This window comes from Cornus florida, unplaced genomic scaffold, assembly GCF_030987335.1.
Source record: "Cornus florida cultivar Cherokee Brave unplaced genomic scaffold, ASM3098733v1 CherokeeBrave_3.0.0_Hap2_Chr05, whole genome shotgun sequence".
In the NCBI taxonomy this organism is placed as follows: Eukaryota; Viridiplantae; Streptophyta; class Magnoliopsida; order Cornales; family Cornaceae; genus Cornus; species Cornus florida.
The window spans coordinates 65905776-65922234 of NW_026775575.1; the positions used below are offsets into that span (position 1 = coordinate 65905776).

The window sequence follows — 16459 nt, forward strand, 5'->3', positions numbered from 1 at the left end:
GCTTTTTCTCATCAACATACACTTGATCAATAGGATTCTTCAGCTTAGTATGCAATAGGGAACAATACAATACAGTTCAACTATCAACAAAACATACAAAACAGCTTGACAACTTTTTGTGTTAACCTTCACACCGTTAGTTGACAGTTACTGCCATAAAAAATTATATTAATGTTGCGATTGTCATTAGTGTAATGAAATTACAAAGTTACCCCTCTAATCATTAATCTTGCGATTGTCACTAGTGTAAAGAGTGGGTTCTCTCTTACTCCCAAAATAAAGGCTTTGGAAGTAAGAATACATTTGAAGTTGAGTGGAGAAAGTAGAGAAGAAAAAGAATGGATGAGTCAGTGAGTGAGAAGAGAGGAGACTGGGCGAGAGTAGAGAGATGCAAAATAAATGTATGGGCATCCTCTACAATTGTATATGTCTTGATTCATTATAGTGAAATTTCTTCTCTCCGTAGTAGTAGGTCCAGCTCGATTGGCCAAACCGCATAAAATATTGTGGGTTGCATGTTGTTTGTTTTTGTTCTAGTTGGTATTAATTCTCAACATAACATTGTGTAACATTCACAACATTGGAGTCATTCAATGTTTTATTTTCACCCTCATCTCCTCTCTTCCAAAGGAAAGTATTATCTTGAGCTTGGCTTGGCAGTAAAAAGAACACGGATTTGGAAGTGGAGAAGAATTGTGATGAAGTAATCTGGGGGCGGAGCCAGGATTATTCCTTTGGGGGTGCCAAACTAGTAATATAAATCAAAAAATAATAATAAAAAAAAATGTTGTAATGATTTTTTTCCCAATACATTTTTAATGTTTATTAAGAATAGTTGATAGACTATAAATGAGTTGTGTCAAGTGTCGAGCACACCTTTTTCTCGTTTAAATCACAACAAATAATGTATATGTATATAACTATGTGTGTGTGAATATGGTTCTAATATATATGTCGTAGCTAGCAAGGATTACAATGATTAATACATCTTTTACAATATTTAAATTTTTAAAAGCAGCAATAAATGAGGTGTGTCAAGTCTCAAGCATGCTTTTCTTCTCCTTTAAATCATAATAAGTAATGTATATGAATATGAATCATAAAAAGCAATGCATATGAATATGAATATCTTGTGTGTGTGTGTGTGTGTGTGTGTGTGTGTTGTGTGTGTGTGTGTTTGAATAGAGTTCTAATAAATATGTTGAAACTAGCAAGGATTACAAAAATAATTAATACATTTTGTAGTACATTTAGACTTTTAAAAGCAACACTAAAAAGGTTCATTCAAACCATCTTTAATAACCATAAAAAGGAAATTTTGAGGGGGCCAACTTTAATTTTTCTATACAAAAATACCATTAGTAACCATAAATCAATACCATCAATAGAGTTTTGAAAAAAAAATTCCCTCCGACCCTCAGTCATCGTTAAGGAAAAACCTGCAGAAACGAGAATCAAAATAAAAATATAAATGCACAGTTCCATTCTCTCTAAGTCCATAAAAGTAGTTTATCAAGAAAGAAGAGCTGAAAATTATAAGTGCCAAATGCAATTTAATTGTTTTTTTAAATTTCTTTTCCAATGATTAGTGTTCAATGCTAAATGAAATGTTCTCGCTTAAAAGATTACTTCATTTTAAGTTCTAAACTACGATGAAGATGTTTGTTTCAGAGGCTGTTTTAGTTACAGTTCATGAAGATATTGGTGAACTCTTGCAGCATCATGGGGACACGGTGCTGCAATGGATGTAGAGTGTCTAACAGGGTAGCTCATGCTCTTTGGATAGAGAGTTTTGGGGGAGTGTCATATGCTGGTGGAGTGGGATGTGATTCCTAATTGGTTGTTAAATGTGGAGACTGATGAATGTAATGTTGCTTATGATTAATATAAAGTTTTATATTGCAAGGGGGAAAAATCACAGTATCAAGCTCACAAACAGCACCTTATTCAAGAAGCAAACATGCAGCACCAGAGTAGCAATACTAAATTATAGTACTACTGTATTGCAGGTCATGAACATTTATACATATATATAGAGTAGCAATACTAAATTATAGTAATACTGTATTGCAGGTCATGAACATTTATACATATATATATATATATATATATATATATATATATATTCTAGGAAAAAGCTATAATATGGGTCTTCTTTTGACAAGGGCAGTAAGCTCATTGTATTGAACCTTGATTTGTTTTTCGTTTCACAAATTTTGAGATACTTACCAAGGGAAAGCTCATGGCTCTTGCCAAGACTCAAGAGGGAGCCCTCTTGACAAGAATATGAATTAAAAAGATAGTTACGATTTCCCACTCCTATCCAAATTAGTAGTTCTAAATGCTTGGCTAGGAATCCAACAACATAACCCAAAAATATATTCTTGGAAACTCGTGGCTGAGGCATCGAAAGATGAGCAATATTATCAGCATAACATCTACAACCCATATCAACGCATAAATTCTCCATGCATCATGATTCAGTTAAATCTTCCCAAAGGAAGTTCTAAACTACATCAATATACAATTTATACACTCTAAACAGAGTCAACCTAACTAGAAGCAGGGATAGAGATTACATGCCATTTCTACTCTTTCGATAGTTCAACTCTCATCTTTTCCGTATTTTGGCTTTCCAGACCAGCCACGTCGTGACCTTGAAAGAAAAATCTACCATATCAGACATGAAAAGAAATCAAGATTTAGTATAATAAGAGTTGTTCCACTAGAGATGCTAAAAATTAAACAGTAATTGACCATAAAGGTTTTAAGTTTATGCTACCTAGCTACTAGAGAAATCTTGACAGAGACATTATTAAAATGCTAGGTTGAGCTTTGACATTCTAATGTTGCAATAACATAAGTCAGCAATAGATAAATATTAAGATATAAAGATTAATGAGATCATGAACCTTGCTTGGTGCTATAACCTCCTTTGCTTTTCGACTCTCTTTCTCGGATTTCTTATCAGCTTCACTGTCTTCCTCATGCAAAACAGGTGGTTTCACCCATGTAAAACTAGGCTCTCCATATAAGCATTTGCATTAAACGAGTCCTTATACCATGAATCTCTAGAGCCACAAATTTTGAGATTCCAAAGTCCTCGTTGGTCTTCAAAATCACAAGATGCCAAATATCCCTTACTTGTCAGTAGAACAACTACGCTTTGGTAAAATTTGCTCACATCAATATTGAAATGTTTAGTCCAAGTTGTCGCTATGCCATACTCTAGCATTACTCACTACATTATGATAATCAAATGTTTGATGAATATACAAAGCTCCAGCTTTCACTGTGCAAACAATTATTTTAGGATAATTGTAATGTGGTGAAATGGGGTTATATGCCACTCGGACGATCACTTTGGTATTACCAATGACTTGTATCCATGGAACCCATTGATTCAAAAGTTGATGGCCCTTCCACCGGTTCGTGTCACATTTCAGTCACATGGTCCATTTATGCATAACATTGGGTTTGGGATTGATCCATTGCCGAATGATTTTAAGGTCATACAGATTGTGCATCTAAATTATGTGGGCTGTAGTTGAGTTTTATCCGCTAAGTCTTCATGTAGCTAAGTTCCTAGAATAACTTTCTATAACCTAGATCCAGATGAATTATCATTGGAGTACTATTGGAAACTATTATTGTGTACGGGTGATGAAAGAGTATGGTGTAGCAATGTCTTGGACTAAACAATTCAATATTGATACCGGCAAATATTCCTTATTTTAGCCGCATCTTGGACGAGCATCCCATTCTTTTCTTTGACATGGACGTACTGCTCAAAGAAAAGAGATTAATGAACAAACAGAAACCTATTTTCTCATAACAAATAAGGAATTACCACTGTTTTAGAAAGAAAACCTCAGATCTGCAGGCTTTAGTGAATGACCACTAGAAAACCCCAGAGAAAAAAATAAAAAAATAAAATAAAAACAAACAAACAAACAAACAAATATTAAACACCCCGCTATAGTTATCAATTATAAAATTTACAAAACCCTTTTTCATAATACATTTATTATATCAATGATTAATGAAACAAACAGAATCCTATTTTCTCATAATAAATAAAAAATTACCACTGTTTTAGAAAGAAAACAGTGGATCTGCAGGCTTTAGTGGATGACCAATAGAAAAAAAAATGGAGAGAATATATAAACACTAGCTATAGTTATCAATTATAAAATTTACCAAAACCCTTTTGCATAATACATCGTATCAATGAATAAACAAAACTACAATAGCATCGAATCAATGAAATCAAAAAATTAAATGATATACATCAATTTAAATCGATATAAATCAGTGGCATGCAAGAGAGAAAGATTGGATCACGAAGATATATGTATATATATAGAGAGAGATAGAGGTAGAGAGGTGTAACTCACCGGTAAAAATGAAAATGGCGAATATTGTTGATGACGGACTGCCGGCGGTGAGGTCATCGTTTGATTTGGGGTCTATACTTCTCTCATCGCACTCACCGACATGTGCAGAAACGATTGACGCCGACTCAAACTATCACCGTTCGATGATGCTTTATAAATGAAAACCAATTCACTTTTCGACCAGGACAATAATTGCCTAGTCACGGCTGACTAATATAGTCACAGCTGAGCAATAATTGCCTGTTGTGGAGGATGTTTATACAGTATTTACCATATGTAGCCGAACAATAATTGCCTGCTGAAAAGAAAGTTAGTATTTACCATCTTTGTAGCCAAGTAATAATTGCGTAGTGGATAGGAAGTTAATATTTTCCATCTTTGTAGCCAGGTAATAATTGCGTGGTGAATCGGAAGTTAATGTATTTACCATCTTTGTAGCCAAGTAATAATTGCGTGGTGGATAGGAAGTTAATATTTACCATCTTTGTAGCCAAGTAATAATTGCCTGGTGAATAGGAAGTTAATATTGTCTTGTAATATATTTTCTCTGAGTCTTATATTAGATCTGAGACCATTTTAATTTTTTTTTTATTGAGTTAAATAATAGAGAAGATAATAAATTTATAATTTATTATATTGTTAAGAAAAAAATAATAATACTTTTTATTATTTTTACAATTATATTTAATAATATTTATAATATTATAATTTATAGAGAATAATACTGTAATTTAAAATTTATAAAATTTAGAATAATATTTAATTTAAAATTTTTATAATAATTTACTTGTCTTTTCTCCTCTCTTTTCTTCGACTATTTTTCATTTTAAAACAACTGAAAATTTATAAAGAAATGATGGGACATTCTTTTTATTCTCTTATATTATATCTACTGAATAAAGAAGGTTAGTTCATTCCATCTTTTTTTTTTTTCATACCTATTTTTTTCCTTCTTAGAAGAATAAAATTTTTAAGGTACATATAATTATTGTATTTTTTTCTTTAAAAAATACTATTAAATTACTCTAAGTTTGAGGTTGGTGCTATTCACGCTGCAAAAAGCATCTCTAGGCTCTCGCGCTTTAAAAATTACTACTAAATTACTCTTGAGGTTGGTAACTTGGTGCTCTTCGCGCTGCAAAAAGCTTCTCTAGGCTCTCACGCTTTAAAAATTCATACTACTAAATTACTTTGAAGTTGGTGCTATTCACGCTGCAAAAAGCATCTCTAGGCTCTCGCGCTCCAATTGTTTTCATATAATAAAATAAAAATTCCACTCTCCAATAATCATTTGTAAAATAATTTTTACTTTTTAGTGTTTGTCTATGTTCTTCAACCTCATCTCTATTGTTCTTTAATCATATGAGACCACTTCAACCATGTGAGTCCCAAATGGAATAGAAGATCTCTTGGTTACGCCATGAAAATTGATAACATTCCTAAACTGCGTAAGCAAAGGTAACTCTTTCATGATTTTTTGAAATATACAAATTCATTTGAAAATTCTTAAAAAGCTGTGGGCTATACATATGGACTAAGAAGATTTTTTATTTTTTTTTATTTTTATTTTTTTCACAATAAAATCTATTTTCTTTTTTCATTGCTCTCAATTGTTGAGAACAAAACAGTCGTTTCAAACTTTTGGGTTTCATGAATTTTTTTTTTTTTTTTTTTTTTTTTTTTTTTTGAATTATTTCATTGGTTTAGAAAAGAACAAAACAGTTGTTTGCCCGTGGGTAGGGATGGCTCATTGACATGCGTTATTCACGTGCTTCCTCTAACAGATGTTCAAGCGTGCGTTATTCACATGCTTCCTCTAACAACCCCCGCACACATATCCATGTGCTTCCTCGTATTGTGTGCCTTGAGTTTAGTTTTTTTTTTCCCCTTCAATTCATGTGATTTTGGACGCTAACGGAGACTTTGTTCCTTCATTTGGTTGCTAAACAATGGGCTACTAAGGGCCGTTTGGAAAGTGTAGGGTGATGTAATGTATTACTCTAATTTATAATAGAATAAGTGTTTTGTAATGTGATGTTTTGAAATGAGAATAAAATATATTTAGTGTTCTGAATTTGTTCTGAGAATTTTAAAACAAAAACATGATAGAACATGTTTGGTAATGTATATTGTTTTAAGAAATATGAGAACAAAACATGTTTGAAATACTGAAAGTGTGATCAAAATCAGTAGAAAGATAAAAAAAAATTAAATATATTGGATTAAGAATGTTTTAAAATAATGTTTTCTTGAATACATTTTTTCTAACTTTATTAAGTATAAAGTTAAAATTAATTATTGTATAATTTTAATATACAAATGATATAACTTTATATATATATATATATATATATATATATATATATATATATATATATATATATATATATTGTTAAAAATTTATCTTAGTTTATTATAAAAACTAATAAAATAAATTATAAATTGTAAAACTTATTAATGCTGCATAATAAACTTATTAATGTTGTATAACTTTTCTTGACAGTTTAAATTATAAATTGTAAAACTTATTAATTATAATCTGTAGTAAAAATCTTTTTAAAATATGTAAAAATAAAATAAATCATGTACTTAATTATCTTACTCATCCTATTCTTCTTGAAGATTTCCAAAAAAAATAAAGATAAACCAATATGTAAAATTAAAAAGTTTTTCTTGCTTTTCTCATTGTTATCCATATTCTCTACCAATTTACCAAACAGAAGTTAAAAACCATTTCCTTTCTTCACTACTTTTTTTTTTTTTTTTTTTAATTCCCTCTATATTTCTACAAACAAACATAATAATAAAATGAATACATAAACAAACTTATATACCACTGTTAAAATATTTCAACTAATTTGGCTACCTTTTAATTTATTCTGGTAATGGGTATTGAAAATCAACTTTGTTCCAACTTTAAGATATATATATAATATACATAGATATAGATACATATCCAAAAGGTGTTTCAGAAAAATATCCAATAAATAAATAAATTTCCAGATCACTACAATACAGTTACGACTCACTACAATACAGATATATATAGATCACTACAAGAATCAAAGCTCAATATCCAGAGGGTTCGCCTGTGAATCCGAGAGTGCAGACAGCAGCGGCGAAGCTTGGGTTCGCCGGAAAAAGCAGAGCAGAGGTGTGACAGAGGGTTCCTCTCTTCAGATCTGCATACACAGCTCAGTGTTTTAAAGCCCGATCTTCAAACAACAATAGCAATTTTATACACAGCACAACGAAATCTGATGAAGAAGAAGCAGAGGAACTCACTGGTGAGAAGTGATTGACTATCGGAAAGCTTCAACCCCAGTACACTGTGAATCGCCTCTTTGAATCGTCGAGAGAACCCTAGAAATGTTCCACCGAATATATTTATATGTGTTCTCATAATGCTCCAACTTTAGGCTGTTGTTCCAAGCTCTACAGTGAATAGTGGGCAGTTAATATTTTGGGTACACTTTGGAACACCAATTTTTTGTTCCGGAAATTGGCCCATTCTATGAAATTGTTCTTGCACTGTTGGACACAATACAGCCTATCTCCAAACAAGTTGGTGTCCTTAATAGTGTCCATTTGCACTGTAGGGAATAGCCCATCACAACATAGAGCATCCCCCAAACAGGCCCTAAGTCCTTTGGATTTAATCTTCTTTTTCCTGAAGAACTACTCAATACTGTAACAGTATCGTTCTAGCTTTTTGGTAAAGAGGATAAGAGAAGCAATGCCTTAACCTCATCATCAAACTCGATCTTTACATAGCTTAACTGAGTCGTAACAATATTAAACTCGTTCAGATGGTCAGTCACTGAAGAGCCTTTTGACATTTTTAAGTTGAATAATCTCCGTATCAAATATACCTTGTTAGATGCAGTGGGTTTCTCATACATATTTGAAAGCGCAGTCATCAAACTTGCTGTTGTCATTTCCTTTGCTATGTTGAAGGCAACGTTGTGTAACAGTGTCAATCGAATGACCCTTAGTGCCTGCTGATCAAGAAAGGCCAATCATTATCCTTTATCTCTTCTGGTTTCTCCCCGGAAAGAGGCTGATACAACTTCTTCTGATACAGATATTGATAATCATCAATCTGCATATTCCAGAACCTGAAATCTTCACCATTGAACTTGTCGATCTTGATCTTTCCTTATTCTATACCCATCGCTCCCACTCAAACCTAATGACTCTAATACCAGTTATTGCGAAATCAAACAGAAAACACAAGAAATAGATTAAACACACACACAACAAGAACACACATATTTTACTCGGTTCACCCAAAATTCAGGGTTACATCCAAGGGTTGCAGGGTTTTCACTATAATGATCAAAAATAGTAGCAGATACAAAGAGTTTAGCATAAATAAATACCATCGCGCTAGGGCAACATAACAAGTGCGGAAATTACTAAAATACTCTTCAAAAAATTAAGGTCGGGGCCAAGCCCCCAAACCCCTACCTTCTGCTAGGGGGGCTTTGCCCTTTTGCAACCCCCCGCCAACTTACAACGAAGTTCGATCCGCGGAGTTGGGACTTAGTGTACAATATTTATCAGGCTCCATACTACCTATCATTTTTTTTTTCGTTTTTTCATGTGATTTTGGTTTCATCCCTTGATCTTTTTATTGAATTTTTGAAGGAGATAATATGATTTCCTTAGATATGGCCTAAAACTTTTCTTTTTTTAGATCTCAAATGCAGACCCATAATAAGATTAAGATTTTGTTTTCAAATATTTTCACAACATATTTAAATTCATAGAACATATAAGAAGGCCTCCGTGAAAAGAGAATGACTTGAAGACCTTAAGCCAATAGGAGGATTTTGATTTCTGATGATGTTCGGGACTTAATCCTCAGTGAAGATATTCGTAGAAGGGAAACGGGGGAATCATCTAGATCTATTTTCAATACCGAGGGCAGAGGAAAAACTTCTGAAAGATTAGACTTGGATCGCAGTAAATCCAAATCCAAATCCAAACACAAAAGCAAATCGAAAACTAGAACCTGCTGGAACTGTGGAAAGAAGGGGCATTTAAGGTTTAAGTGTTGAGCACCAAAGAAGAAAGCGAAGGAAAATAGGATTCTGTAAATGCCATCAAAGAAAAGATTGTTGATGCTCTAATTCTGAGTGTAGATAATTCGATTGAGTCTTGGGTTCTAGACTCAGATGCATCATTTCACTCTACCCCGCATCTTGAAATAATAGAGAACTATGTTAGTAGTGATTTCGGAAAGGTGTATCTGGCTGATGATGAGTCTTTGAATATTGTGGGTAAAGGTGACATTAGGATCAAGCAACCTAATGAGGCTGTATGGAAGATTCAAAATGTGAGGTATGTTCCTGGCTTGAAGAGAAATTTGATCTCTATGGAACAACTTGATGATGATGGACACTCAGTTAATTTTGTAGGTGGCTTGTGGAATATACCAAGTGATCCTTTGTTGTGGCTCATGGAAGCAAGACGGGTACTCTATACATGACAACAAACACCAAGAACGCTATTGTTATTGCTGATGTTAGCGTAGATTCAAACCTGTGGCATTGTAAACTAGGTTATATGAGTGAGAAGGGGATGAAAGTACTTCTGTCGAAAGGAAAATTGTCTAGTATTAAATTAGTTGAAATTGGTTTGTGTGAGGACTGTATCTTTGGGAAACAGAAGAGGATTAGTTTTTCGAAGGTTGGTAGGACACCTAAAATAGAGAAATTAGAGTTGGTTCATACAGACGTGTGGGGGCCTTCTCCAGTTTCATCTTTTGGTGGCTCATTATATTATGTTACCTTTATCGATGATTATACGAGAAAGGTATTGATTTATTTTTTGAAAAATAAATCTGAAATATATAATACTCTCAAGAAATGGAAGGCCATGGTGGAGAATGAGATAGGATTAAAGGTGAAGTGTTTAAGGTATGATAAGGGTGGTAAGTAAGAAGACAGAGGCTTCAAAGATTTATGTGCTATTAATGGGATTAAAATGGAGAAGATTGTTCTTAAAACTCTACAACAGAATGGGGTTGCAGAACGCATGAACAGAACCTTGAATAAGCGTGCTCGGAGTATGAGGATACATGCTGGATTGCCTAAAATGTTTTGGGCTGATACAGTTAATACTATAGCATACTTGATCAATCGTGGACTTTTTGTTCCTTTGGATAGAGGCTTACCAGAGGAGGCTTGGAGAAAAAAAGAGGTAAATCTTTCATATCTAAAAGTGTTTGACTGTGTTTCATATATATATATATATAAGTTCTAATGCTAGAAGCAAGCTTGATCCAAAGTCAAAAAAATGTACTTTTATTGGGTATGGCACTGATGAGTTTGGTTATCGGTTTTGGGATGATCAAAACCGGAAGATAATTAGAAGCAGAGATGTCGTGTTCAATGAAAAAGTAATGTATAAGGATAGGTTAGTATCAGATTCTACTAATGCAGGTGTTCATGCTAAAAATGATGAGTTCGTTGAGTTGGAGGAAATCTCCAAGGAAGATGTGTAGAGGAGAGTTCAGAACAATCTAGAAAATATAGTTCTACGGGTGGAACAAGGCACACCTATTACTGCATTGAGACAGTCCTCCAAAGTCTCCAAACTTACGCAGCGTTTCTCGCCTTCTTTACACTATTTATTATTATCTGATGGTGGTGAACTAGAGAGTTATGATGAAGTAGTGCAGGTTGGTGATTCAACCAAGTGGGAGTCAGCTATACAGGATAACATGGACTCACTCATGTCAAATCAAACATAGGAGCTAACTGAATTACCAAAGGGCATAAAGGCTTTACATAACAAGTGGGTTTATAGAATCAAGGAAAAACATGATGGCAACAAGCGTTACAAAGCCAAATTGGTTGTGAAGGGATTTCAGCAAAAGCATGGTGTTGACTACACTGAGATTTTCTCCCTAGTTATGAAGTTAACTACAATTAGATTGGTGCTTGGAATTGTGGCTGCAGAAAATTTGCATTTAGAGCAGTTAGATGTGAAGACTGTCTTTTTCCATGGTGATTTAGAAGAAGATATATATATGAGACACCCATAGGGATTCACAGTGCCAGAAAAACAGGGTTTGGTATGCAAGCTAAAAAAGAGCTTGTATGGTATGAAGCAGGCCCCAGACAGTAGTACAATAAGTTTGATGGTTTTATGTGCAGTAATGGTTTCACGAGATGCTATGCAGATCATTGTTGCTACGTTAAGAGGTTTGACAACAGCTACATTATCTTACTATTGTATGTTGATGATATGTTGGTTGCTGGGTTAAGTCTCGAGGAGATTAAAAATCTGAAGAAACAATTGTTTGTGCATTTTTGTGATGAAAGATTTGGGTGAAGCAAAATAGATTATTGGCATGAGGATTTTCAGAGACAGAGGGGGTGGTACTCTGAAGCTGTCACAAACAGAGTATGTTAAAAAGGTTCTCAGCAGGTTCAACATGCAAGATGCAAAATCAGTGAACACCCCATTAGCTAGTCATTTCAGACTAACTAAGGAGCAGTCGCCCAAGACAGAAGAGGGATGAGCATACATGAAAAGAGTTCTATATGCCTCGGCTATTGGTAGCATAATGTATGCCATAGTTTGTACCAGACCAGACATAACACATGCATAGTTTGTGAGCAGGTGCATGAGTAATCCAGACAAGCGTCATTGGGAGGCGGTAAAATGGATCCTTAGATACTTGAAGAGTACCACAGAAACATCACTATGTTTTACTGGAAAAGGGATTACATTGCATGGTTATGTTGATTCAAACTTGGTTGGTGATATAGATAATAGGAAGAGTACTACGAGGTATATGTATACTTTGGGTGGTACAGCAGTGAGTTGGGTCTCTCAGTTGCAAAAGATTGTGGCTCTATCTACCATAGAAGCTGAATATGTTGCAATTACAGAAGCTAGCAAGGAGATGATTTGGTTGCATGGTTTTTTTAGAAGAATTGGGTAAGAAGCAAGAGAACAGTATTTTGTACAGTGATAGTCAAAGTGTTATTCATCTTGTTAAGAATCCAGCATTCCATTTTAGAACAAACCATATACATTTGTGGTACCATTTCATACGCTCACTTTTAGAGGATAGAGTTTTATCATTTGAGAAGATCCATGGGAGTAAAAATCCAGCAGATATGTTAACCAAAGCAATGACAATTGAGAAACTGAAGCTTTGTTTAGCTTCAGTTGGTGTTCAAGCTTAAGGACAAAGGAGTGAGTTGCTGTGGTGTTTTGCTATGTATGAAGACATGTGGGAGTTGACAATTTGATGTTTATCAATCTCCAAGTAAGAGATTGATGGGTTGTGTGGAGCTTCATAAATATTGTACACCAAGTCTCAACTCCGCTGATTGGTATTTTGGTAATTTCTGCACTTGTTATGTTGAATTAGTGCGAGGGTATTTATTCATTCTGAACTCTCTGTATCCGCTGTTATTTTTTATCATCATAGTGAAAATTCCTGCAATCCTTGGATGTAACCCTGAATTTTGGGTGAACCATGTAAAATTTGTGTTTTTGTTGTGTGTGTGTTTGATCCACTTCTTGTATTTTCTGTTTGATTTCGCAACAAAAAAACGGAGAGAGAAGGTCCTGGAGAGGAGAAAGAGACATAAAAGAGAGAGGTGGTGCAATCTGCAAATAAGGTAGAGAGGGGTGAGAGAGATGAGGAGAGGTTTGTGATGGATTCTGTAAGTCGGTCTTAGACTCCATGTAATAATAACCTTAAAAAAAAAAAAAGTTTATAGTGTAAACTGTAATTAGGGCATAATAAAATAAGAAATGTACATTAATTAACTTTAACTTTTCTGTCATTCACTTTATCTAAAATAATAATAATAATAAAGCAGTAAAAAAGTAAAGTATGAATATCGCCTTTCATAAAGGGCCAATTGAAAGTATGAATCATTCTTATGGTCTTATAATTTTGACAAACTACTTTCATTTTAGCTTTTTTCGATCAAATTTTAAAATTAGATGAAGAAAAAAAAAATAAATAAATAAAACTAATAAGACCATGAGAATGAATCATTCTCATGGTGTTTAAAATCATTGAATTGTATTATAATTCTTGTACTAAATATAATTTTAATTAACTAAAAATAACTAATTTTAATTTTAACTAAAATAAAAAAATAATTGGTTTCCTACTTAATAAAATACCAATTGAATTTCCAATTTAATTAAAATAAAATCCCTAGCAAACCCCTCCCTAAAGCAATTTTAATTTTAACAAATGGATTTTCAATATAAAATTCGTCCATAATTTGCATCAGTAAATACCAATTGGATTTCCAATATCAAATTCGTCTACAATTTGCATCAGTAAATACCAATTGGATTTCCAATTTAAAATTGTTCTACAATTTGCATCCTTTCTTGGCTCAATTAGTTCAATTGGGTTCTAACGGTCACTCACAATCTCTCTATATATGTGTATAATAATTGAGTTCTTTAATTCTATATATGTATGTATGTCTCACGTACAATCTCTATGTATTCTTCAATTCTATATACACAAACATATATATATATATATATATATATTTTAGTGAATTGTCTCTAAAGTTTCAGAAAGACAGTTTTCTTTTGGTACGCTTCCCTCTGAGTGTTTTCTTAATGAAATTTTACCTATAGATTCTATACTGGGAAAAGTATAGAAAATACTCTTAAAGTATGCTTACAATGCATATCACACCCCTCAAGTTTTAATTTGGCGTAATTAGGTCCTCCTAATACATTTAAAATCTAAATTGACCAAATGAATCTTATTGTAAAAATAATATTTTTTTGTAAAATGACCGAAAATGACACTGTTTTGCACACCCTATCCATTTGCATCATCAGAGAGCCTGGCATTCTTGACAGGTAGAAAGTTGCGTCTGTGGAGAAGAAGCATAGATACGGCCCGCAGCAAGGGTAGATTCAGAAATGCATAATGGGGTGGGCTAATTTATTCTGAAATGGGCTGCTAATACTACTACTACTTTCTTTCTTTCTTTTTTCATTTTTTTTTGGGGCTAAAATTGCCCCTACTAAATATTTTTTTTGGGGGGGGGGGGGGGGGGGGGGCACTTCCGAAGACTGGACTGTGTTTCGGGAGACTGGACTATGTTTCGGCAGCAGAGAAATGGGTCTTTGTTTATAACCCATCTATTTACGGGTATAACACATAGAAAGTTGCGTCTGTGGAGAAGAAGCATAGATACGGCCCGCAGCAAGGGTAGATTCAGAAATGCATAATAGGGTGGGCTAATTTATTCTGAAATGGGCTGCTAATACTACTACTACTTTCTTTCTTTCTTTTTTCATTTTTTTTTTTGGGCTAAAATTGCCCCTACTAAATATTTTTTTTTGGTGGGAGGGGGGGGACACTTCCGGAGACTGGACTGTGTTTCGGGAGACTGGACTATGTTTAGGCAGCAGAGAAATGGGTCTTTGTTTATAACCCATCTATTTGCGGGTATAACACATCTTTCTTTCTTTCGTTTTTTTTTTCTTTTTTTTTTTTTTTTTTTTTTTTTTTTTTTTTTCTTCTCATCTCTTCGACGCTGTCGCCGCCTCGTCTTCCTGCTCCCCACACAAAACCTGGTTCTTCTTTACTTTTGCTTCTTGTCTTTGACTTAGGTAGGAGTCTGCCATAACCAGTTAGCATCCTCACCCAATCACAAAGACTCACTGTGAGATTTGTTTTTTGTTTTGTCTTTTAATGATTCTATCCTTTCTCTCTCTATAATTCATCTTTAACAACTACACCCATCTTCTCTTCACAACCCAACACCAGAATCAATTAATGCCACAACCCAAAAATTAGTCAATAATCACCACAACCCCACCATCGTCGACCACTATTCACAGGGAAATTTCTCTCCAGTGAGAGTTCAGATGCGGGTGAGGCGGAGGAAGATGCGGCGCTGGCGGCGGTCGTGATGCGAATAGCACTGTTGATTCCTCCACCACGATCGTCGACGCGTCGAACATGAATGTGAAGTAATGGCCATCGAAATCGCCGTGACGTCGGTGAATCCGATGATCGAGGAGAGTTTGGCCGGACGATGAATCCACTAATCGAGGAGAGTGTGGCTAGACAGTGCATCCGGTGAACAGCACCGGGAAACCAGCCTCTACTTTGACTTCTTGAGAGCCTTCTGAAAGGCCTCTGTTGCTCTGGGTCTTTCTCTACTGCTTTTTCCTTTCCTTGGCCCTTACGTGGTTCTCATATTAGGTTTGAGGTGGACGGATCAGCGGTGAACACTAGAATTTTCGGCGTGAAGTGGATGGATCAATGGTGGAGACGGCGAGCACGTGATTGCAAAGGATTATTGCAGTGAAGTGAAGAGGATGATTGCATGGGCATTTTGGGAAAAATAAAATGACAAAATGTGTATTACAACACTAATTTATTTCAGATTTATGACAGGGGTAATTTTGCACAATGTCAAACAGTAGTTATTGCACACTTTTTCAAATAGAGAGTAAAAGTGCTACAATAAGTATATTACAGGGTGTTTGCTGCACTCACCCCTTCTATACAGTGTTTCTTCGAATATAACAAAATAAAACTATTGTTTCTGAAATTTTAGAGACAGTATATATATATATGACAAAACAAAATAAAATACTGTCTCTAAAATTTCAGAAATAATAGTTTTATTTTGTCATATATATATATATATATATACTGTCTCTAAAATTTCAGAAAGAATAGTTTTATTTTGTCATATTCAAAGAAACATTTGAATCTTAGGTTGATGCTACATAGCACCTATAATCAATCGTTTTCTTTTGTTATATTCGAACAAACATTTGAATCCTAGGTTGATGCTATATATAGCACCTATGATCAATTGTTTTCTATTGATTCCGAGTGTTTTCTTAGTGAAATTTTACTTGTAAAAAAGTACATCAATTGTTTTTAAGTCGTCTTTCAAAATTTACTTGTAAACGGTATTCCCAACCACAAATTAAATTAATTTCACCACGTACGTGCACGTATATTTAATTAATTTCACCACACGTGTCTTTTAACAACAAAAGTTCATTCGGCCATCCATTCTACT

General features: G+C 34.1%; 1 long non-coding RNA gene across 1 annotated transcript; it reads right to left on the minus strand.

The window, feature by feature from the left end:
- Positions 1–1390: 1390 nt before the first annotated feature.
- On the minus strand, positions 1391–4567 carry LOC132306681 (uncharacterized). Its single transcript, XR_009482071.1, has 3 exons — positions 4398–4567; positions 2913–3784; positions 1391–2670 (listed from the first exon to the last, which is right to left on the minus strand). It is a non-coding gene; the product is annotated as an uncharacterized LOC132306681 (long non-coding RNA).
- Between the last annotated feature and the right edge of the window lie 11892 nt (positions 4568–16459).